The following is a 23,501-nucleotide window of genomic DNA, read 5'->3' on the forward strand; positions in this document are numbered from 1 at the left end:
AGCACTTTACAGTTAGTCGTATAAGGAATAATATTTTATAAGCATAACAGTGAGAATTTTATTACAATCGGATGAAAAGAGAAGTTATGATAAATTATTAAGCTATAAGAATATCATAATTGCTATGTTGTTGTTGAACCACAGTATCACCATGGATATTTTGTGTACCTTTAGAAATACAGAAGATAACATAAAGACTATGACATGCTGCGGTACAATTAAAGACCCTGTGGTTGTAGTACATGGTATGATGGTTATTACATGGTATCTCCATGGTTATTCTATGGTACAAGTAGGCCTAGTAGTGCCAGAACCGTGCGATGGTATGATGGTTATTATACATGGTATATCAATGGCTAATTTTGATACCTGCAGCGATACTGAGGAAATGCCCTAGATACCATGGTTATTTTATGGTACAAGTGGTAATACCGTGGTAATGCCATGGTATGATGGCCACAACATGGCATCACCATACGTAGTTATTTTATTGTACCTGTAGTTATACCAGGCAAATACAGTAGATGGCATGTTTTTTCCATGGTACTGGTAGTAATACCATTGTAGTGCTATGGTATAAAAATTATAACAAATTATTACCATGGTTATTTTGTGGTGCCTGTGGTAAGACCATGGAAATACCATAGACTTCACGGTTTATGGTATACGTATCAGTACCATGGTCGTGCCATGGTAATGATAGTTTACCATGGTTTTTCTGTGGTATCACCATGCATCACCATGCTTTTTCTGTGGTACTCGTAGTAATACCATTGATACCATGGTTGTACTATGGCAATTGAGGTTTTACCATGGTAATACCATAAATTTCATGGTTATTTTTTGTAAGGGACACAGTCAAAGGGTGTTGAGTTGTCATTCAGAAATAGGGGTCGTGCAACTATTCTATAGTGATGCAGTTTTTTTTAGTTGAGAGAGATAATCATATTGAGGCTATGACAGAGACATATGTTACATTATAAAGAATGACGCAGAGGAATGTACGCAGGCATATCAAAGTGGGGAAAAACTGATAAACATTACCACTTTCACCCGTAATCTTTTCCCAGTAGGTGCAGAAAACTAGATGACCGTCACGGCATAAATCTCCTATGTGGTATCCAGCTACCTTCATGTGACATGCGATCATGTAGTTTCCAAGTTAGAAGATAGTTGTTCGGCCAGTAGGAACTCTCTCCCTAGTGCTAACAGTAAAACGTAATATTTTGTACAGCTTACAAACAACACAGCCACTCCCTACTTCGCCGTAGAATTTAGTCATCTGTGAAAACAAGCCTGCTTTATAATTATCATATCCTCCTTGCGAGCTTCCAACACCGATCTACTCAGTAGTCTGGTTTCCAGACCCTTTGCCAACTGAACTGTGCGACGGAAGTCGCCGCCTTTGCGTCAAAGGCACGGGACAAAACCACCTTAAACTATACCAGTTTTTGCCGTTGAAGGCGTCAATATCCTGAAGAGAAAAATAGAACGAGCAGAGGGTCTGGAAGCCAGACTACCACTGATCAAACATTGCTGCCTGCCTGTGAAAACTGTAACCCGACTTGGAGGGGAAACAACGCTCAACCCGTAGAACTTCGTGCTCTCGCAACCACTCATTCCTGAACACCTTTCACGTTAGTATCTATTCTCCTCGTATAAGTTATGGTAGCACAATAATTGATTTCTTTACAAGCAAAAGATACGAAAACTAAGGTGAGTTCGGTTTAAAGTAGTATGGAAGGTCACATGTTACGTTTTGTCATGTATTGTGTTGTTTGTATTATAGAGCATAGACATCTCATAGAAAGAAATTGAAAAAAAAAATACATTAAAGCAAATTATATCTGCCTACTTACTTCAAGTACCAGCATGTTTTCAAACCTATCTCGTTCTGGAATTATATCTAAAGACATATCAATTAGATGACTCTAGAATTGGTTCTAAATGAGCTGACACAGTGCACTCCCATTACAACGAACACATAATGAAATATCATTATAAGGAAGTAAAACTTCTGGTCCCAAAATTATCGCCATTAAAGTCTATGGTACAAAATTCGCTTATAACGAACACGGTTATAGCGAAATTTTCGCTATAACAAAGTCTTTTCCGAGCACCGCTGACAAGGAAAAGCAAAAGAAATGCGCCCCGTTATAACGAAATGCTAATCGCTTTAAAAAATACGTAGCGGAACAAGGCATTTACAGCGTCTCTGCATGGGCGAACGCGTTACATCACTGTGTTTTTGTTTGGCGTGTCACGCACACTTTCCGAGGGGAACTTGCGTTACTGTAATACAATAATCTGAAATTGATTAACTATTTTTTTAATTGTTCACATAGCTTTCCAGTGTATGACGAGTATTCAACAAACAGAATATCTAATATGCTGGCTTCCTTGTTTTCGTTATATATTGTATTTGTTCGATTATAACGAAATTTCGTTATAACGAAAGAAAACTGCCGGTCCCGAGCATTTCGTTATAACGGGAGTGCACTGTACTCTGTTTAGAACAACTGACTATTAGTAAAATCGACTCTTTTCATCCTGATCCCGCGTACACTCGAATGAAGATGACAACACGGCCACTTAGCATCGATTTTAGCAGCTTCACCCGAGGAATGTAACAAGGGATCAGTATGCATGTAGTTACAGGAGAAGAAATCTCTAAAAGCACATCAGCGCAAGAAAATGGCATTGAAACACAAGTATGTGAACAAATAGTTAACAGAAAATTGGGGTTTATATACCGAACAGTTCAGCTATAATTCAAATACTTTATTATCTTCAAATGAATTACTTGTTCTATCTTTGATACAGAGCAAACTCTGAGAGTGGTCGAGATCCCCGTACAGGAGGAGCGGCATTTGCTGCATATCATCGGGGGAAGAAAATCGTCGACATTTGGGGTAGATTCGCGGATTATGAGGGCAAGCGGAAATGGCTGCAAGACACTATATCCATTTTCTTCTCATCAACAAAAGGTGGATTTCATTCTTTTCTTCTTCTTTTTTATAGTTGAAATGGTCACAAAAACATTATTGATTGTATGGTTTTCAATTGATAATATTCATGTAGAATCAAAATAGCCGCACTGTATATACAGGCCCTACAGTTTCATGCATGATGATTGTGGTAAACATGTCTGTATAAAACATGCTAACAAAATTTGGAAATCGAAAGGATCTTGATCGGAGATACTGAGGTGAGGTTCACCAACACAACCATGACAACAGGGACGTCAAACGATACAAATGACCTCTTTTTTTTTCGTTCTTTCTTTTGTAGCAAGAAAAGCAGCAGGAAATTTCAGGAGAGAAGAAACAATTGCTCCCAATGACCTGTGTGCAATCATATCATGCCAAACTAGTGTTCTAATTCTAATTCAAACAGTGAGCAGTATCGTTCTCACACAAAGGCCAATTCTTGAAATTGAGGCGGGGGGGGGGGTGTCACCCCTGCTGCCCCCTGCTGGGAGTGAAGAGGCGTCCTCCTTTCCTCCAAAAATTGTAGAGGGGAGTGGGGGACAGAGAAGGAATGTCTTATTGCACTTCTTCGGTGGGGTAAAGGGACAACACCTCTTTACTCATATCCACACCTCGCTCCCTCATGTGGTCCGGGGCCCGGGAGAACGGTGGGTTTCAGTTGGTTTTTGTTGCTTCTTTTTCAGGTTTTATGAAGCCCCAGAGCCCACCATCCCCTCATCCCTCTTTTGTTGTTGTTGTTATTTTAAAGATCGAAAGAAGAGAAAGAGAGAGAAATGGGGCCCTATACAAATAATTTGCCCCAGACAGCACTTAAACATAAACCAAACATTATAGATCTTAAAGAGATATAAACAAGAATATTAAATGCATACCAAGTCTCCTCGAGGGAGCTCATATCGTCTCCACGAGGGAGCTCATGTTGTCTCCACAAAGGAGCTCATAAAGTCTCCACGAGGGAGCTCATATTGTCTCCATAAAGGAGCTCATTACGTCTCCACGAGGGAGCTCATATGATATTGATGAATACCTCATATTCTTCAGACAAACTCAAATAACTAAACAATACACGCGCGCGTGTACCGCACACTAACTCATCCACGTGCACACACTCAACCACATACACACACCTCCAACCACGCACAGACACACCCATATCATGGTTCAACCCAAAATAATGTAAAGTATTTAAATAGAGCACACACACAATGATATGTTTTTTACGAAATAGATAAAATTACTATAACTGTATCATTGTTTCGAAAGAGAGAAGGAAAAAATATATATATACAGTGTTTATATCAAGGAACTCTAAGGCGTTGATACAGAAAAATATTTGCATATACAGAAAAATATTTGCAGTGTTTATATCAAGGAGCTCTAAGGCGTTGATACAGAAAAATATTTGCAGCAAACAACGGAGAAATATGATACAGATATAATCCTGGAATCAAAGACGTATGAGTATACCTGCGGGCTTCAAGCCCCAGAAAATAAAAAGTACAATTCAGTGCCAGAAAGTGGGAGTCATAACAATCTTCAAAATAAATTCAAACCACAGATTTAAAGTATTAATTAGGTGCAGGCGACTCATACGAAAGGGGGTTAACAAACATTTTAAGTTGTTCTCACCACAAAAATAATGAAAAATGTATCATTTATAAAATTACACAATAGTTATATGAACGAAAAGATCCCCTGTTCTTGCTAGGGAAACGCCCGCAAGGAACGTAAGACAATATACATGTATATATTTTATATAGTAGAGACCCATTGAGGGAGATGCCGGGATCTGCAGCAGCGAGTGACTCCCCAAACCCGCTTGCTGCAGATTCCGGCACCTAGAGGCGAGGTGGACGGATGGAGGCCTCGACGTGACGGCTGACCAAGGTCGGCTTGTTGTCGGAGGGGACCGGAGAGCGATGTCCGCTGCGAATGTCGTGAAGGTCTATTACGCTGAGGAAAGGAGAGATTGAAAGTCCTTCCCCTGTGTACATGGAAGGGGAAAACGAGACTAAATAAAACATAAGTGAGATTTATCACAATCAAGCATGAGAAGAAAAAAAACGAAACAAACACAAAAACCCACATATCATTGATAAGCAAATATATGCCAACATGACGTGTGTATAGGCAACTCGCAATTATATATGAAGATGTATGATACATGTACATACATCTTCAAGTGCATTCCACAGCAACGTGGGAGACATTATTAATAAACAAGTAATTGATAATAACAATAATGCATAATAACATATGATACGACGACTCACAAAATATCTTGAAATCTACGTTTGCAAAATGATAAAGTACATGTACATTCTGCAAGACTTTGCAAAGTCCATGCTACAGCAAAGTTATGCAATCTTAAATACTATGATATTTGTTGGTTTCCTTGACATAGGCAATAACTGCGTCCAGAGCTTTGTGATTTGCGAGTAAATCAGAGATGTTTAGTGATTGCTTATGGATAGTACGCATGAGATTTGTACGTTGATTTGTGTGTTGTTTGCAGTGTAATAGATAATGTTCCACGGTTTCCAGTGCATTGCATATTGAGCAAAGACCAGTGGGATGCTTACGGATAATATGATAAAAAGTTGCTAATCTGGCTCTGCCCATGCGGAGTCGGTGAGTTATTATTTCATCACGTCTATTCAGACTTTCAAAGGTGAAGGTGTTTGAGGCACAGGGTTGGATGTTGAAAAGATGGCGTCCTTTCTTGGACGAGCGCCATAACGCGTTCCAAGCGTCAAGACACCTATGTTTAATTACATGTCGTATATCATCAACACTTAGAGGAACACTGATTGTAATGTTCTTACGTAAACTTAGTTTGGCAAGATAATCGGCTTTTTCGTTGCCCGCTAGACCACAGTGAGCTGGTACCCATGCTAAAGTGATGTCACACCCATTCATTACAAGATTTGAGCATTTAAGAAGGACTTCATCGGGAAGGTCAAGGATATTTGAGGTGTGGTTATTCAAAAGTGTCAAGGCACTGAGAGAATCTGAGAAAATAACAGCTCTGAGCGGGGGAGAGGATTCCAGCCATGATAGGGCAAGAAGAATTGCTACCAGTTCTGTACGACAAATTGAGATGGGTGAAACCCTTTCACTTATTTCATGACGATAGTGAGGTACGTAAATTCCAATGCCAGAACAGTTAGTGGAGGGATCATGGGAACCGTCAGTGTAAATTGTCAGGTGGTTTGAATATGTGGTCTTTATGGTTTGAAGAGCAGTTTGATATTGCGCTGAAGGGAGGGCGGTCTTGGGACATGAGCTGTGAAGAGAGAAGTCATTATTGGGATGTTCAATGGACCAAGGGGGACTGGGATGAACATGCATTGGTTGCAGCTTTAGGAAAGTGTCCGTAAGCGGCTTGACTCGGAGAGCGAAAGGAAGTTTGTTTTGTGGCCATTTATTCGAAGAGTATTGCCAGCAGTTGACAATGGCTTTTCGGACGGGGTGAAGTGGGGACAGTGTGTATATAGGTAGGCGCAGTAATTGAAGGCGGCCCTTTCACGGCGTATATGGAGTGGTGGTTCATTACATTCTACTTGAAGTGCATGCAGGGCAGTGGATGGTAGCGCGCCGGTGCATATTCGAAGGGCATGGCCCTGTACTGTATCTAGTTTGCTTGAAAGGAGCGGGGATAAAGAACCATAGATTTCACAGGCGTAGTCGAGATGAGGGCGGACTAGAGACCGGTAGAGTAAGAGAAGGATTTGTGTATCGGCGCCCCAGTTTGAACCGGTTAGCGAACGGAGGAGGTTTAACCGTTTGTTGCATTTCATTAAGATGTCTTGAACATGAGGGGACCATGACAAGGAGTAATCAAGGGTAACCCCTAGGTATTTATGAGAAGGGACGACTTCAAGCGGAGCGTTCTGGAGACGAATGCAGAAACCTGTGGGAGAAACTGGGCGAGAGTGAAATATAACCAATTTAGACTTATTAGTAGACAGAGAGAGTCCATACTGTGTCATCCAATCAGAGATGCTATTCACATCGGACTGGAGTTTTGTATTGATGTGACGAAGACTGGTAGAAGAATGCCATAAAGCGATGTCGTCAGCATACATAGACACGTTTGATGCACAATAATGTATAATTTCATCAATAAACAAATTGAATAATAGAGGACTAATGACGCTACCTTGTGGGAGGCCAGCTTGGCATGTACGAATGTCTGAAAGTGTGGAGTTTATTTGCACCTGAAAAGTTCGTGAGTCCAGAAAACTTTGTACCCAGCTTAGAAATCGGCCTCGAAGTCCCACTGAGTAAAGTCTGGAAAGCAGTGCCTGATGATTAATAGAGTCGAAGGCTTGACAAATGTCAAGAAAGATAGCGACCGTATATCCTTTACTGAATAAGGATTTCCTTACTTCGGATTCTAAGCAAAGGAGATTATTGAGAATTCTACGATGTCGGAGGAAAGCAGACTGATGGGAAGAAATTAAATCATATTTATCAATAATGTACGAGAGTCTACGGACAATCATACGTTCCATGAGTTTACATACAATAGGTGTGAGAGAAATTGGGCGGTAGGAGCTCATGGAGTGTTTGTCCTTGCCAGGCTTTAGTATGGGCTTGATAATGGAGTGTTTCCATTGGGGTGGGATCACAGACGTTTCCCAACTCATGTTAATAATCTCTAACAGAGAGCAAAACATATTGTATATTGTCACTTAAATGGCTTAACAACTGTTTGTTGATTCCATCGCCCCCAGGGGCTGAGTTCTTGGAAGCTTTGATCGCCATTTCGAGCTCTTTGGGAGTGAAAGGAGCGTTGAGAGGAGAATCATTGTCATGTATATAGGATGGGGGTTGGGAAGTAGGGAGAGGGAGAGTGGGAGTTAAAGAAGGCTTTTGAGAGAAAGCAACTGCCATAGCATTGGCGATACAGTGGGCGTCATGAGTATAAGTATTGTTTATAAGTATGGGTGGGAAGGTACTCCTGGTGTTATTGTTAGACAATAGTTTTACTTTACACCATACATCTGAGAGTGGGGAAAAACGGTTCAAAGAGTTGCAAAAAGTAGTGAAATGAGAACGTTTGGCTGATATAATGGTGCGCCTGGCTGCAGCATTGAATTGTAGATAAGTGATTAAAGGACAAGTTCACCTTCATAAACATAAGGATTGAGAGAATGTAGCAATATTAGTAGAACACATCATTGAAAGTTTGAGGAAAATCAGACAATCCGTTCAAAAGTTATGAATTTTTGAAGTTTTTGTGCAGTACCCGCTGGATGAGAAGACTACTGCAGTGTATGAATAACTTAGATGCCACATGCGTACAACAATATAAGGAAAATATAAAGAGAATTTCACAAAATTCCATCTGTTGAAAAAAGTATACATTCCCCTGACTCGTTACCGACAAATGTTACGGGTAATATTATTCCCCCTGCCTTTAGAAAGAGGCAAGTCAAGTGCTCTTTTATTATGCGAAAAAAGTGAAAATATGTTGAATTTTCTTTTACATTTTCTTTTCTCTCTCTCTCTCTTCTTTCGATCTTTAAAATAACAACAACATTTTCTTTATACTGTTGTACGCATATGACTCACAAGCTGTAGTAGTCTCCTCATCCAGCGGTTCCAAGACAAAAAATTAAAAAATTCATAACTTTTGCATCGATTGTCCAATTTTCCTCAAACTTTCACTGATGTGTTCTACTAACATTGTTGCATGTTCTCAATCCTTATGTTTATGAAGGTGAACTTGTCCTTTAAGTCATCGTAAAGATATGACTTATCAAGCTTGCGTTTGGCACGATGACGGTCGCGGACGGCTCTCGAACAGGCCGCCGACCACCAGGGAAGAGGTGGGCGACAGGTCGGGGTCTGGAGGGGAATAGAAGCATTAGCAGCTTGGGTAATACATTGTAGAAAAAGATCATACAAATCGTAAATATTTGCTGGACGGGAGCTGTGTGAATGATGTAACAATTCTAGTTCACGCTGAAATAATTCCCAATTGGCTCTTCGAAAAGCCCAACGGGGCGGAAGATTGTCATGATTTTGAGAGGAAGCGCTAGGTATGGAAAGTCGCTTTAATGGCAAAGTAAAATGAACACTGCAATATATAAGGTAATGATCACTCCCGAGGGAAAACGGGGATACCGACCAGTTACAGTGGGGGGCTAATGACGGAGGAACAAGAGTGAGGTCAATTGATGTGGAAGATCCTCTAGCAATGTCAAAGCGTGTTGCTGAGGAATCGTTAAGTATAACAATATCGTGATCATTGCAAAATTCAAATATGACTTTTCCGTTGAGGTCCATAGTGGTTCCTCCCCATGCAGGATGGTGGGCGTTAAAATCTCCTCCAATGACATAGTATGGCAGGCAGTCGACTGTAAGTGAAAGTAAATCTTGTGTGGACAATCTTTTTATGGGATTGTAAAAATTTATTACAGTGACAGAAACATTTCTATACAAAATATTGACTTTTAAGCCCTCTAGGTGAGGGAAATAATGAACATTGCTGAAATTTACGTCTTGATGAATAAAGATTGCACAGCCACCTCCACGTGATGAGACGCGATTGCGCCACAGAGCAGTATACTTAGGAATTGAGAAATTTGTGTCATCGTGACACCAGGTCTCTTGCACGAGGATAACATGTGGGGGAGAAGGGGAAGAGTAGATGTGTTGAGTCAGTTCCGCGCCATTAGAGGGGAGCCCTCTGGCGTTCCACTGCCAAATAATGAGGCTCAGATCCATTATTGGATCTGGTGTAGGAGTTCGAATATCTTTTCCTGGGAAACGACCACATCGAAGCAAGTGTTTGCAGATTGAACAACTAACATGATTCTCTTGTGGTCAGAATCAGCCGCATGAAGATTGTTGATAACTGTGCTCACAAAGGAGACTAGTTTTTCTACTAGGAGAATGGATGTTGTAGGAGGGAGTTGCCGTTTGTTAGTTTGAGTGGAGGCCGTATTTGTATCTGTGGGGACTGGGAGGCTTCTGTGAACCTGGGCCCTGTCAGTAGCCTGTTGGGGTTGAGTAAATGCATGGGTCACATTCACAGTGGTAGGATGGGAGCGAGAAGTAGTGGTGGAGGAGGTGGTAGGGTTGGACTTGGAGTTATGAATGGGAGCAGGTATGGTGGATTGAGGAGGAGAATCGGGCACATGAGGACCTGGGAGATGTTGCGGGTCAGATTGATCTGGGTTAGAATTCAAAGCCTGGGTGTTGGATTGGGTAACCTGTAGTTTTTTGGCAGCTTCAGCGTAGGAAACATGATTCAAAGTGGAGTAATTTTGCACTTTACGTGCAAGTTTGAACTTTGGGCAACCTGCATATGCCGCGCTATGGGGGCCCCCGCATCGCAGACATTTTGGATTGGATTTGGACGGACAAGAAGAGAGATCATGGTTTTCTCCACACCTTACACAACGCTGTTTAGATCTACATGTATCTTTTGTGTGACCAAACCTCTGGCAGTGAAAACAGCGAGAAACAGGGGGAACATATACACTTACTGGGAAAGTTTCGTAGCCAATGCACACTGATTCTGGAAGTGAGGGGCAGTCGAAAGAGAGAACAAGTACATTGGTTGGGGTGGGACCATCGTTTGATCGCTTTGAGATGCGCTTAACTTCGGTCACATCCTGGCCCGCCAGCGCCTCCTTGATGTCTTGTTCCGTTAACTCGGGCGAGACGCGTTTGATGACACCTTTTAGAACAGGAGAGAATGACTTGTCGTTAGTGACACGAATTGGGGTTTTGCAGAATTCATTCAGTTCCATAAGAGTACGAACCTGTTTAGGATTGAAACATTTGATAGTGAAGGATTTTTGTTTGCGTTGGACTTGAGACACTTTTCCTACTAGCTTGTTTATTTCACGTGCGATCTGGATGGGGTTGATGAGAGTAATGTTTTTGACTGTGCCAATGATAGTTACATGCGGGTTGAAGGGAGGACGGGTGGGTGTGTGAAACAGATCAGATTCGTCATCGGAGTAGGGTTGGGAATTCGGTCGTTGTCTTTTTCTTGAAACTTCAGTAAAGCCAGTGTCGCGGCTAGGAATCGGAGTGGGGTCAGGTTCCATTTCTGAGAGGTTGTTGGGGTTTTCTTCGGAGTCATTAGCGGGAACAGTGAGGGGAGGGACGTCCTGAACTCCAGACATGGCCGCCATTGTGACGGCCATGTAGGGAGAGGATCGAGTGGGGATAAACAATAAAGTGGGGCAGGGAGAGGCGAAATGAATAAAAGGGAAAAGGAGGACTAAAGGCGCACCGGACCGAATACGAAGAAAAGGAAAAAACCAGGCAGTGACAAGAGAGACCAAGCGATAAGGAACTCTAAAGAAAGTCTGAGGCCTCTCAGTTATAAAGTAAATAGGTCGGATAGTATAGAACAAAGGGAATTACAAAAGAGAACGCGTGTATAGAGGAGGTGAGAAACAAAATGGCAGCTACATGTAGCTACACACTATAGCTTTGGCAACGTGCAGCGACCGAACACTGCAGTTTACACAAGTACTCTCTAAAAAAAATCGAGTGAAAATATTCACTCTTGAACGAGTAAATACAAAAAAGAGTGAATTTCGAGTGAAACTGGAGTGAATTTTGAGTGAAAATGTTCATTTTCACTCATTTTGGAGTGACGTCAGGGATCACTCGAAGATTTTGGAGTGATCCCTGAGGTCACTCTCAAACGAGTGAAAATGAGCATTTTCACTCAAAATTCACTCCAATTTCACTCGAAATTCACTCTTTTTTTGTATTCACTCTTTTAAGAGTGAATATTTTAACTCGATTTTTTTTTAGAGAGTATACACAGAATCAGATGTAATTTTGACACCTGGGTGTAAATACACAGTGGATATATAATAACACAGTAACAGACAGATAATACTTTCCTTTCACAAATAAACTACAGGTGAAGTCAATCAAAGATATAGATATATGGATAATACTGTAGCGGTTTCCAATATCTCGGTATTTTTACTGTCTGGCTGCTGTCAATTATGCTGTCTGACAACCCAGCATTCTGTCAACATCCACGCGAGCTTTCTTTGTGCGCCGACACATGACAGGTGCGCACTACATTCTTCGCTTTTGTCATAGTGCCGAGGTACGCGTATTTCACATTCCAACAGTAGTCGGATTTTCATAAACACACCTCTTGTTTTGCTGTCACGGAAACAAGCTACCAATTAGTGACGAGCTGCACATCTTCATCAGCCAATTACCACTCTCAAAGCTCCTGTCCGTGACATGTTTTCTCCGACCACGCTGTTTCATTTTCCACGCTTCCTCACTTCACGATTAGCTTTCATCCCGAGAGCACGTCCTAATCGTTGGAGAGACGCACGTCCGCATATCACCTTTACTTGCGGATTATTCTCAATTCGGAATATCACACTTTCCCGGATTTTATACTTCGCGACTTTCGCTACATTTTATACCGCGATTCGCCCTTTCTTCATACTCTACACTCCAACCTGGGGATTTTTACATCGCTTTGACATTCAACGCGATCAGCGCTTCGTTACATCGCTTCATTCAACGCGATCTACCTGCGCTCTACATTGCACTGCATCGGTCCTGCTAGCGTTCTGTTCGTGGTGTGCAGGCTCTACCAGGGACCTCGCAGTTTCATCTATCCAGCGCCCCAGCGGTGGACTCTACCCTCGCTTGTGCTAGCCGCGGCACCCGGAGGATATTCCACGCTGCTGCTGGATATTTTGTACATAATACTTCTATGGGACACTGTCGTCTTCGGACACCCTAAGTGCATTCGGAGTTAGTCCATATTCGTTCTTATCATTTCGGGAAGTGCAATACATCCTACAAGGACACTGTTCACCTCTACTGGTGCCCTGGTGCTTACTATACACTACTCTAAGTGTCATACGGTCGTCTACCCTTCCTGTTGGTGGTACCCCCAGTCCTGTCGTCCTGTTCGCCATTCGGTGAGTTGTTAGGTATTACATTATAGGCCCGAACAACAATACCTACATTGGTGACCCCGACGTGATCGTTTAGGGCCAATTTCACGTCTCATCCTACATCCTTCACCGTTCATCCTTCATCCTTCGCTATTACAATGACTACAACCAGCCCTCCGGCAGATGTCATAGCGAACCTCACGGCGCAGGTCCTGCTGCTAACAGAGCAGCTGTTCATACTGGTAGCACGCATGGACGAACGACGGTCTCAGCGAACATCACGCCGTTCGCAACGGAAATACCGTCCTCGTCCTCGTCAGCGGTCCAGAGGCGGCAACTGCGGCCATGGAGGCGGGCCGCGCAGCGCGCCGCGGAAGCGAACCCCTTCCCAAATCCGACACGCTGGCAGTGAGTGCTACTTCCATTGGAAGTTTGGTGACGCCGCCCGGCAGTGCTGCTCACCCTGCTCGCGGCGAAAGAGACCAGTCACTTCCAACGCACCAGGGAAACAGCCCAGCCAGACTTCAGCGGCAACGAGCCCCTCTGGCAGCGACACAACTGGTCACCGATCTCCCACTTCGGATCGACAACACCGGGCTGTCGAACACGACACACACTCCTCGACCGTCACCGGAGCCGAAGTCAGCGCCCTCCCTCCTTCACCCAACAAGACGAAGCCCCCGCCTGCACAGCACTTTCAGGCGGTGAAGCCCCCCGTCACCACTCTCGGAGAGCGTTCGTTCACGCCCGACTTTGGCCCGCGTCGCAATCTTCGACGCAAACGCAAGCGGAACACCACATCCCACGCTCCCGCTCGTCCACACAACTCCACGCGTGATCCCAAGCATCTCACTCTGGAGATCAACGCCAAAAGGGAGACAACCACGACGGGCATTCCGCTCACCACACCGCGGCAACAGCCTACGCCTGTCCCTGCCAGGAGCGCAGCGAGCACACCGAGCGTCCCTCTCACCATCCCGCGGCGGCAACCTACACAACCGCAGCAGACGACACGGCAGCAACCTACACAACCGCAGCAGACGACACTGCAGCAGCCTACACAACCGCAGCAGACGACACTGCGGCAGTCAACACCACTCCAGCAGCCAACACGAACGACACGCACTGGCGGTAAGCACGTACACTGGCCAGCCCATTACGTTCAATACATGTATTTTGATACCTGATATTTTCAGCCTCTACTTGGTTTGCCTTTTCGTATCGATCGCTTGTTTTTAGTCTTCACTTCATTGACTCCTACACTAGCGATCTGGAAGGGGGCTAAATGTAGCGGTTTCCAATATCTCGGTATTTTTACTGTCTGGCTGCTGTCAATTATGCTGTCTGACAACCCAGCATTCTGTCAACATCCACGCGAGCTTTCTTTGTGCGCCGACACATGACAGGTGCGCACTACATTCTTCGCTTTTGTCATCGTGCCGAGGTACGCGTATTTCACATTCCAACAGTAGTCGGATTTTCATAAACACACCTCTTGTTTTGCTGTCACGGAAACAAGCTACCAATTAGTGACGAGCTGCACATCTTCATCAGCCAATTACCACTCTCAAAGCTCCTGTCCGTGACATGTTTTCTCCGACCACGCTGTTTCATTTTCCACGCTTCCTCACTTCACGATTAGCTTTCATCCCGAGAACACGTCCTAATCGTTGGAGTCACGCACGTCCGCATATCACCTTTACTTACGGATTATTCTCAATTCGGAATATCACACTTTCCCGGATTTTATACTTCGCGACTTTCGCTACATTTTATACCGCGATTCGCCCTTTCTTCATACTCTACACTCCAACCTGGGGATTTTTACATCGCTTTGACATTCAACGCGATCAGCGCTTCGTTACATCGCTTCATTCAACGCGATCTACCTGCGCTCTACATTGCACTGCATCGGTCCTGCTAGCGTTCTGTTCGTGGTGTGCAGGCTCTACCAGGGACCTCGCAGTTTCATCTATCCAGCGCCCCAGCGGTGGACTCTACCCTCGCTTGTGCTAGCCGCGGCACCCGGAGGATATTCCACGCTGCTGCTGGATATTTTGTACATAATACTTCTATGGGACACTGTCGTCTTCGGACACCCTAAGTGCATTCGGAGTTAGTCCATATTCGTTCTTATCATTTCGGGAAGTGCAATACATCCTACAAGGACACTGTTCACCTCTACTGGTGCCCTGGTGCTTACTATACACTACTCTAAGTGTCATACGGTCGTCTACCCTTCCTGTTGGTGGTACCCCCAGTCCTGTCGTCCTGTTCGCCATTCGGTGAGTTGTTAGGTATTACATCATAGGCCCGCACCATAATACCTACAATACTAATAGTGGATACTATAACTCAAAACACAGGAAAATAGGCCTACACATCTAAGACAAATAGAAAAATAATAATTAGACAATATACTGTTCGCTACAATGAATGATAAATGATCTTACGAAGTATATAACATCAACACAACAAAGTAGTAAAGTAAGTGATAACATGTATAAATCACGGTAACTCAAACTGTATAGGGCGGAAGCTAAAGAGCAGCGGACGTGCACGCACTGCGACAGACTGTGCAAAGCAGTGCTTGACTGCCGTGAGTCGAACAACTTACGATGATATGCGTTGTCCTTTGGGTTCAGATCCGCAGTCAAATTTCAAAACAAGTTCAGCAGAAATGTGTCACTTAAGGATCGAATAAATGAAAAACAGGCTCACTCATATGATCAAGAAGAACAAACAATATTGATCAAAGCTGAAAGGCAGAAAATAGATGCAAAATTCGGTTAATAGTACAAGTAGAACAGCGAGAGCACCACGGCACGTCCGCACCCTTCGACCTGCAAGAATAGAATTTGCGCCTGAGACTCTTACTCGTTGTCTCTATACTGCATAAAGAAAATAGACCCCCTGATCTGATGTTTTGTTTACACGTGAACGGGTGCAGTATTTGAACAGTTTGATCGGTTTGCGTTCATTTAATCACTGGATATGACCCATCTCATCAATCAGTCAAAGACGCTGTTTCTTAAATCCACATTTCCCTTGTTGTACATAGTATTTATCATTCTTTCAGAATCTCCCGACGTAGGAGTTGCGTCAGTGTGCATTGCCATGCTTGTAGATCGAGGTTTGCTGGACTACAACAAACCAGTCGCCCTCTATTGGCCGGAATTCGCACAGAAGGGCAGAGAGAAGATTACCGTCAAAGACAAATGATGAAGCATGAGGTCATTAAACTTTATATATGTGTGTGTGTGCGTGTGTGTGTGTGTGTGCGCGTGTGTGTGTGTGTTTGTGTGTGTGTGTGTGTGTGCCTGAAGGGCCTGATGCAAAATACGTAACAGAAATCTAGTGTCTACAATCGATGTCACGTACCCATGTATATCATAGATATCAATTACTTCTAACACGCTGAAACATTGAACTCCCGTCATGTGTGTCAGATGATAGAGTAGCATGTTTTAGTGTATTATAATTTTATGCTATATCTATTTCACTAGGGGTGGGGGTCAGCGGATTTTTTTTTTTTTTTTTTTTTTGTATTAAGGTTCCTTGACGCCGGACAAAAGATGTTTCTTGACACTAAACTTAGAAAACACTTCCAGTGCACTTAACTTAATTGTCTTGCCTAAGAATCCCGTTTCCTGATGCAAGTAAGCAAGCAAGCAAGCAAGCAAATCAACAAACTAAATTCCGAACATAAAAAAATTAAAGGAGCGAAAAAAAAAGAAGATTTTTTTCGTATGTTGGCACGTCTCCGCCGGGCAGTGTCCAAATCCGTAGTTTCAGGAAACAATCAAGTTTCCTAAACTTCCTGTTTTTATCTGCATGATATACGATTCAAACTGATAAACAATACCGAACATTTGTAAGTTTAAGTGGAACAGCAAAATGATATTTTTGAAACACTCAATCACAAATGTAATAAAATAACTATGCAATTGAAAATAATAGGCCAGCTAGGCCCTGCGTTTCATAGAAAGATGAGGTAATGTTATTTTTTACCAAAAAAATCATTAAAAATCAGTCAAGTGAAAAATTGCCACTTTTGGTAGTGTTTGACATTGCTTGAGGACAGGAGCTTCTGCAGGTTATGAAGAAGTTGAATGAATCAGGGTTTTTGTATTTTTAATGATTTTTTATTGATGTATGAGGTAATTTGCTATTTTTATCATTTTTGAGAATGACTGGATGACTAGTCTCGTATGGAGGCTCTTAACTTTTTTTAGAGCTGGACAACATCCCAAAATATGTTGTTTGCTTGAAAGCAGATAAAATTTCCCTTCATCTGCTTAAATTAAAAAAAAAATTCTATGATTCGATTGATTTTTTATGATTCATGGAATATGCTGCATTTAACACAGGTTTATATGGGAGCCCGGAAAAGGAGCGTGAGGCCTTTAAAGTTACGCACAAATTTACGAACGACAGGAATATGGCAAGCCAGGCGAGTTTCCTTATCATTGTGATTTTCAATAGCTAAATTTGAAATTTGCGGATGATAATGATTATTCCTACATGTTAAAACATGTTTTTAGTTATAGTGATTTTTGCCCCAATGAGATGAACTATAGGTGTAATCGTTATCACATACACGCAGGTGTACAGTCGTACTTTGTCAAAACGTAAGGGGGAAATGTGTACACATATTTGTACTTCATATTCCATTCGTTCGTAACTTAGTCATGCGCAACTTTATGAACATATTCATGGAACGGAGCACTAGATTGTATAAGGTAGGTCGTATTGATCTTTCTACTGTATCACATTCTAATGATTTAACCAATACTTAATTACGTGGATGAATTGAACAAATGGCATGTATGAAATTCGTGATGACGTATGATTAAAGTGGTTTCACCCATCCTTCAGGCGGGGCTTGCCGTATCCGCACCACCTGGTTTGAGCCTGGACTTCCTATAAGACGTTGCCAAGGCGGGTGAACTCAAGGCAAGAACAGGGCCACAATGGGAGTATGATGGCTATACCCATGGTTACCATGGTTTCACATTTGGACCACTAGCCAATTAGTTTTTGCGGCGAGTTGACCCTCAACATCGAACTCTGGGACAGTTTTTCAAAAATGAGATAGCAGAACCTTTCGGTAATGTCGATTTTGAAATAAGGTTCGTTATTCTAAAGGTTCGCTATTGCGAAAATGAAATAAGGTTCGTCAATCCCAACACGCAAAATAAAAAAAAAGTGCCTACTAACAAACCCTCAGAATTTCTAGCCTTTATTTCTGTTTCCTTTTCAGATTAACGAATGTTCGGATTAAAGAACCTCGTTTAATTTTCTGAATAACGAACCTTCGGAATTACATTTTCTTTATTTCATTTAGAGAATGACGTATCATCAGAATAATGCAACTGCAACCGAGGAAACTAATGAGGGCGAAGAACAGTATGCCGTGCATGATACAAAAAAGAAAAGAAAACAAGACTAGTAAAAAACTAAAAGACAATGAAAAAGAAAGGGAAATTTATGGTGTTTGTAGCCAGCTGCATGTATTATAAGAAAATGCTGTCCTATAACTCATTATATCATATTTCTGAGATGAAAAAGGTCTTTCGTGATTTCCCGCTGCCATTGTGATTTCCCGCTGTGATTTCCCGCCGCCAAATTCCCCATTGTGCAGTAGACGTACGTAAATGCGATCGCGTTTCATACCTATAGTTAAGTCCTCGGGATTCATTCACTAATCAAACTTTAATCTAGGCCTATATATGTTTTTGTAATTCCTGGCATTGAAAAGTACAATGTCTATAATTATGCCTTCACAAGCACACGCGCACCCTCTCTCCCATACATGCACAATTCTTGATGGTCCGTACCCGTAATTATATTTTCTTGCAGGCATATATTTCCACATCGGTCTTCCATTCGAAAGGAACCACCGTGTAGCCCGTCTTCTCGTCGACCGTCGCCCGATGTTTTTACAATTCCTGGACAGTATACAAATCTCGGCTGGAAGACAAACTATACGTCATATGATAAACTAGAACGCCATTGGAAATATGAGTAATGCAAACGAAATGGAAGATGTGAGTAGGGAGAATGTAGACTGAAAGTATAAATTTGCGGAAGACACAAACGCACATTATGTATTGTTGCAAACCCTGCTGGCAAGAACACAGTGTCCCAGAGTGTGAGAAACACAGTGTTAAACACAGTGAAAACACAGTGCAAAATCTCTTTACACGGTTAGTTCGAGTATTTTAACAGTTTAAACACAATGTGAATAATCAATTCACATTGTGAAACAACTCATTACTGTGTGCACATTGAGAAAAAACACTGTGTGAAATCATCTTAACTCTGTTAGATTCGAGCATTTTGACATTATTAGTCGACTATGTGAGCACACTGTGGAACAGTGTTCTTTGCAGTAGGGAAGGCCAAGGATTTGCGGTTTGTTTACAAGCGTTGTTTGCCCTTGTAAGTTTTTCTCACTCCACTCTCCTGTTCTCTAAAAGTTGACGACAGATCGTATAGCAAGTTACGAAATGTATATTTGTCAGAAATCTGAATTGGGCGTACGTGCCACAATTACATATAAGATAGGAGTAGTTTACTAAAACTTGATTATCAGGCTGCAGCCCCATCTCATCCTATGAGGAAACCTTCGTATTTTTACAGCTTTTTCTTCCGTCAAATCTCTCTTTTCTCTGCAGGATAGCCGTGCTGGAAAGCTGTACACAGTGTCCCACAACGTGAAACATTATGTGAAACGCAGTGTTAGAACACTGTGTGGACACAGTGTGAAATTTCTTCAAATTATTAAATTCGAACATTTTAACACTGAAAACACAATGTGAAATCTCTTCACCCCGTTAAATTCGAGCGTTTAACATTGCGAACACATTGTGCATCATCAAGTCAGAGTGTGAAACAGAACATTACTATGTGAACACAGTGTGAAAAACGAGACCACAATGTGAAAATTATCTTCACACTACTAAATTCGAGAGTTTTCACGCATCAGACAATATGAAAAACATTCTGAACACACTGTGGGACAATGTGTTATTTACAGTAGGGTATTGTGCTACCGAAGGTCTCAATTACTCAAAACAGTTGCGTACACTGTGAATACAACGTGTACATACCAATTGATGTCTTTCTCATTTCAGTGAAACATGTACCGTTCTGTTGACTTATACATATATACTGATAGAGAGTGCTCCACGTTAGCCTTGCACTTCAAGGCCCCGTCACACTACAGCGAATGCCCAACGAATGCCCAACGTATGTCCAATAAATTTGAAAATCTGAAGATATGTTAACATCCATTGGTAATACTAGAATAGTTCGTAACATGCTTGGCGTTCTTTGTAATGATTAGCTATTCGTCGGGATTCGCAGAGATACGCTGGAGCCGATTTTATTTTTTAAACATGTTCAAAATCTCCAGCGTATCTCTGCGAATCCCTATGAATAGCTAATGAATTCAAAGAACGTCAGACATGCAAACTGTCTTCACATTTTCAAATTCGTTGGGCTTTCGCTTGGCATTCGTTGGGCATTCGCTGTAGTGTGACGGGGCCTTTAGCCAGGATAAGAGAACTAATCTTTCCGTCGACTTTAAAAGTATGAAGAAAGTAATTTGCATGTAATACCAACTTTGGAGAGGTGCGCCTAACTATAATTCCACGAAGTTTGCATTCACATCCACACACGCTCTTCTGTTCGTTGCATTATAAAATTTTGTGTTGTTTTTGACAGTTGTTACAGAGCCATAGAATTGTCGTCAGTAAATGGGATCGGGTCTGCGGCTGGTCTTGCAAAGGTAATGATGGCGACTAATGACTGGAATCATTATTATTCACTATAATGTTGTCATGATTTTGATAAGGGAAATGATAACCATATCCTCCTGCTAATCATGATAATGATACTCATTTGCATTAGATGGTGGTAAAAAAACAGATAATGCCTTTAAGAGATTTGTATTCGTTGTGAAGTCTTCAGGATGTATTTCAAGTCTGCGATCGTTATTTACTGCTTGCATGGTGTTATTTGCGATTTGTCGTGATTTGGCCAGCTGGCTTTCGATACACGAAATTCCCTGCTAAACTGATCACGAGTCTTGATGGAATGTTTGCACTTTGTAAAAATGCTACATGTTGATTACAATGAGAAAGAACGCATAATATTCATTCAGGATTGCCGGGGTCCGATACTAATCCCTGTCATGCCTGCTGTATTTGACAAACATTCTCCAAAGCGAATAAAAAGAAAAATAGAACGAGCGAATAGAGAGAGCAAGTTCTATCAAAAGCAGACATAATATTGTCCCCTTAGCACTGAACGCGCCATCATGTCAGGAAATGTAAAATCATAATCAACATTTATGTCTCATTAACACCACCTGTACATCAAGTTTGATGCTTCCCCTACGATTTACCTAATATTGTGTACCTTAAGCTTCTCTACGTGCACTCGCAAGGTATAACTCAGACTTATAGTAGGTGGATATTGATTTGATCGAGTGACTCAACTATACAATGTATATGAATCTCATATCTGCTCCATTACAAGCTTTGAACGTGTTGAATCTAAACACATAGTGATGTGTATAATTATGTCAATGTCATGACGTTTTGTTTTCAGCTCTATGGAATACTTTCATCTGGGGGCATAGACCCAGTTACTAACAAAACTCTGCTGTCGAAGGAGAGAATCAACGATTTTTTGAATTTCGAACCTCCTTCTGTCGACAGAACTCTCGGCATTCCTCTTTCCTTCAGTCGCGGGATGATCAAAATTGATAAGTTTGTTGTCAGTGGTCAATCAGTTCATATCGTATAGCAAATGACTTACGCTACTTATTTGCTAGTTTCTTGCTTGAACATAATAGGGAGCTTTAGATTTTAGACGCGCGGACGTCCAAAGGAAAAAAAAAAAACGTGGTCTGTGCGTGCGCAGTAACTTGCGCTACTGCGCACGCTCAGACCACGCTTTTTTCTCTTTGAACGTCCGCGCGTCTAAAATCTAAAGCTCCCTATATTGTCCCCCAGAGTGACTAAATTTTGTCGACCATTAATAGTAATATATACGCCTTATGTATTTCGTTGATATCTATCGTTTGCATTAGTTTGTACGCTTTTCCACACATTGGTTCGTCAAAGTTGGGACATACTTCAGCTTTAATAATGTAGGTTAGCCTTCAGGTGGACAACTGTCTCAGATGGCCATTGTGCATACAGTATCAAGGCCCTCAGCGCTGGTATTTGATAAGATAGAGAAATGGGATAAGAATTACAAAACACATGTATTCAGAAGGTCTTAATAGAATGTCATAATTATGTTTTTGTATTATTTGGTACTCATATTCTCTGTAATCACGTTCGATTGATATACAGGGAATAAAGCTAAAACATTGTGCTTTGGAGGTGCGGATATCACAAATGAGTGTTTTTTAAAAGAAGTTTAGTGTTTATTATGTTCATGGATATAGGAATATCAACTGAATCTGGAACCTGATTACGAGGGGTATTGGCAAACACCTTGGGTAGCCTCTTTGTTCTCCATGGTGTACACAATAACATTCTGGTTACAAAGACTGTATGTATAGCTATAGCAATTTAATAAACATAATGTATACGTGTAAGAACTATTATTTCCTAATTATTTCTAAGCGTACATCCAGGATCGGATTAATACCTGCGCTTGTAATACCTATAATGAGTTTTACTGATTTCTCGTATAGACTAGCCTGATTTATTCTTCTTTTTGTAGGACGGAGTGACAATGTTTGGGCACCCAGGAGCTGGCGGACAACACGGCTGTGCAGACCCGGGGCATCAGGTTGGATTCGCCTACCTCAGTAGCACCATGCTTCCATACCTTCTGGGTGAAGATCCTCGGTCTAACCAGCTCGTTCAGAGTCTTTACAGATGTGTCCAAAAACTTGGAAATCAGTAATTTCTCATTTTTACAGTTTACACAAACAATGCTTTCTTTTTTTCCTAAACTGATTAAGCTGTTTTGTACATATTCCATTCATAATAATTGAAATATTTCACAGCGTAATAATTAGCCAACCTACATGCAATATTGGAGCAACTTATCTTCAAGCAAACGTTCATAAGTACTAACTACGTAAACCCATTTCTTTGTGAACATCTTAAGGAAAACAAGTGGCCTTAATCTGCAGGACGAATTTCTCTTAAACAATTCTAAACAAACAAGATTTTTATCACATAACGAGCGTGAGAAAACAACGTTTACATAAGCTGCTTTGTGATTATATATTTTCAATGTTTACATGAAAGGAAGAATACACTGTACAACATTTTTTAAAGTGTTGCGACGAGCACGTATAAAGGTGTACATTGGATCATAATGATTCTTTTGAATAAACAAAAAAAAAATGGAGTCAATTCGTGATGTTTATTCAATTGCGTGAAAGAAAAGGACATACACGTAACGAAAATGAGTTCATTTAGAAGTTATAAGAAGTACATTCATCACAACTTTCTGAAAGTGGAAACTGGGATGTACGCTTGAGAAAAGACCGCAGAAATCCCACACTTCTCTATACAAAAAGAACAAACAATATTAAAAGGGGAGGGATAGAAAAAGG

General features: G+C 41.7%; 1 pseudogene; it reads left to right on the top strand.

Annotated features, from left to right (window-relative positions):
* LOC140239184 (beta-lactamase domain-containing protein 2-like) overlaps positions 1-23,065 on the top strand; it is a 32,171-nt pseudogene extending 9,106 nt beyond the window's left edge.
* The last annotated feature ends 436 nt before the right edge of the window (positions 23,066-23,501 follow it).

The sequence above is a fragment of the Diadema setosum genome, chromosome 15 (assembly GCF_964275005.1).
Source record: "Diadema setosum chromosome 15, eeDiaSeto1, whole genome shotgun sequence".
In the NCBI taxonomy this organism is placed as follows: Eukaryota; Metazoa; Echinodermata; class Echinoidea; order Diadematoida; family Diadematidae; genus Diadema; species Diadema setosum.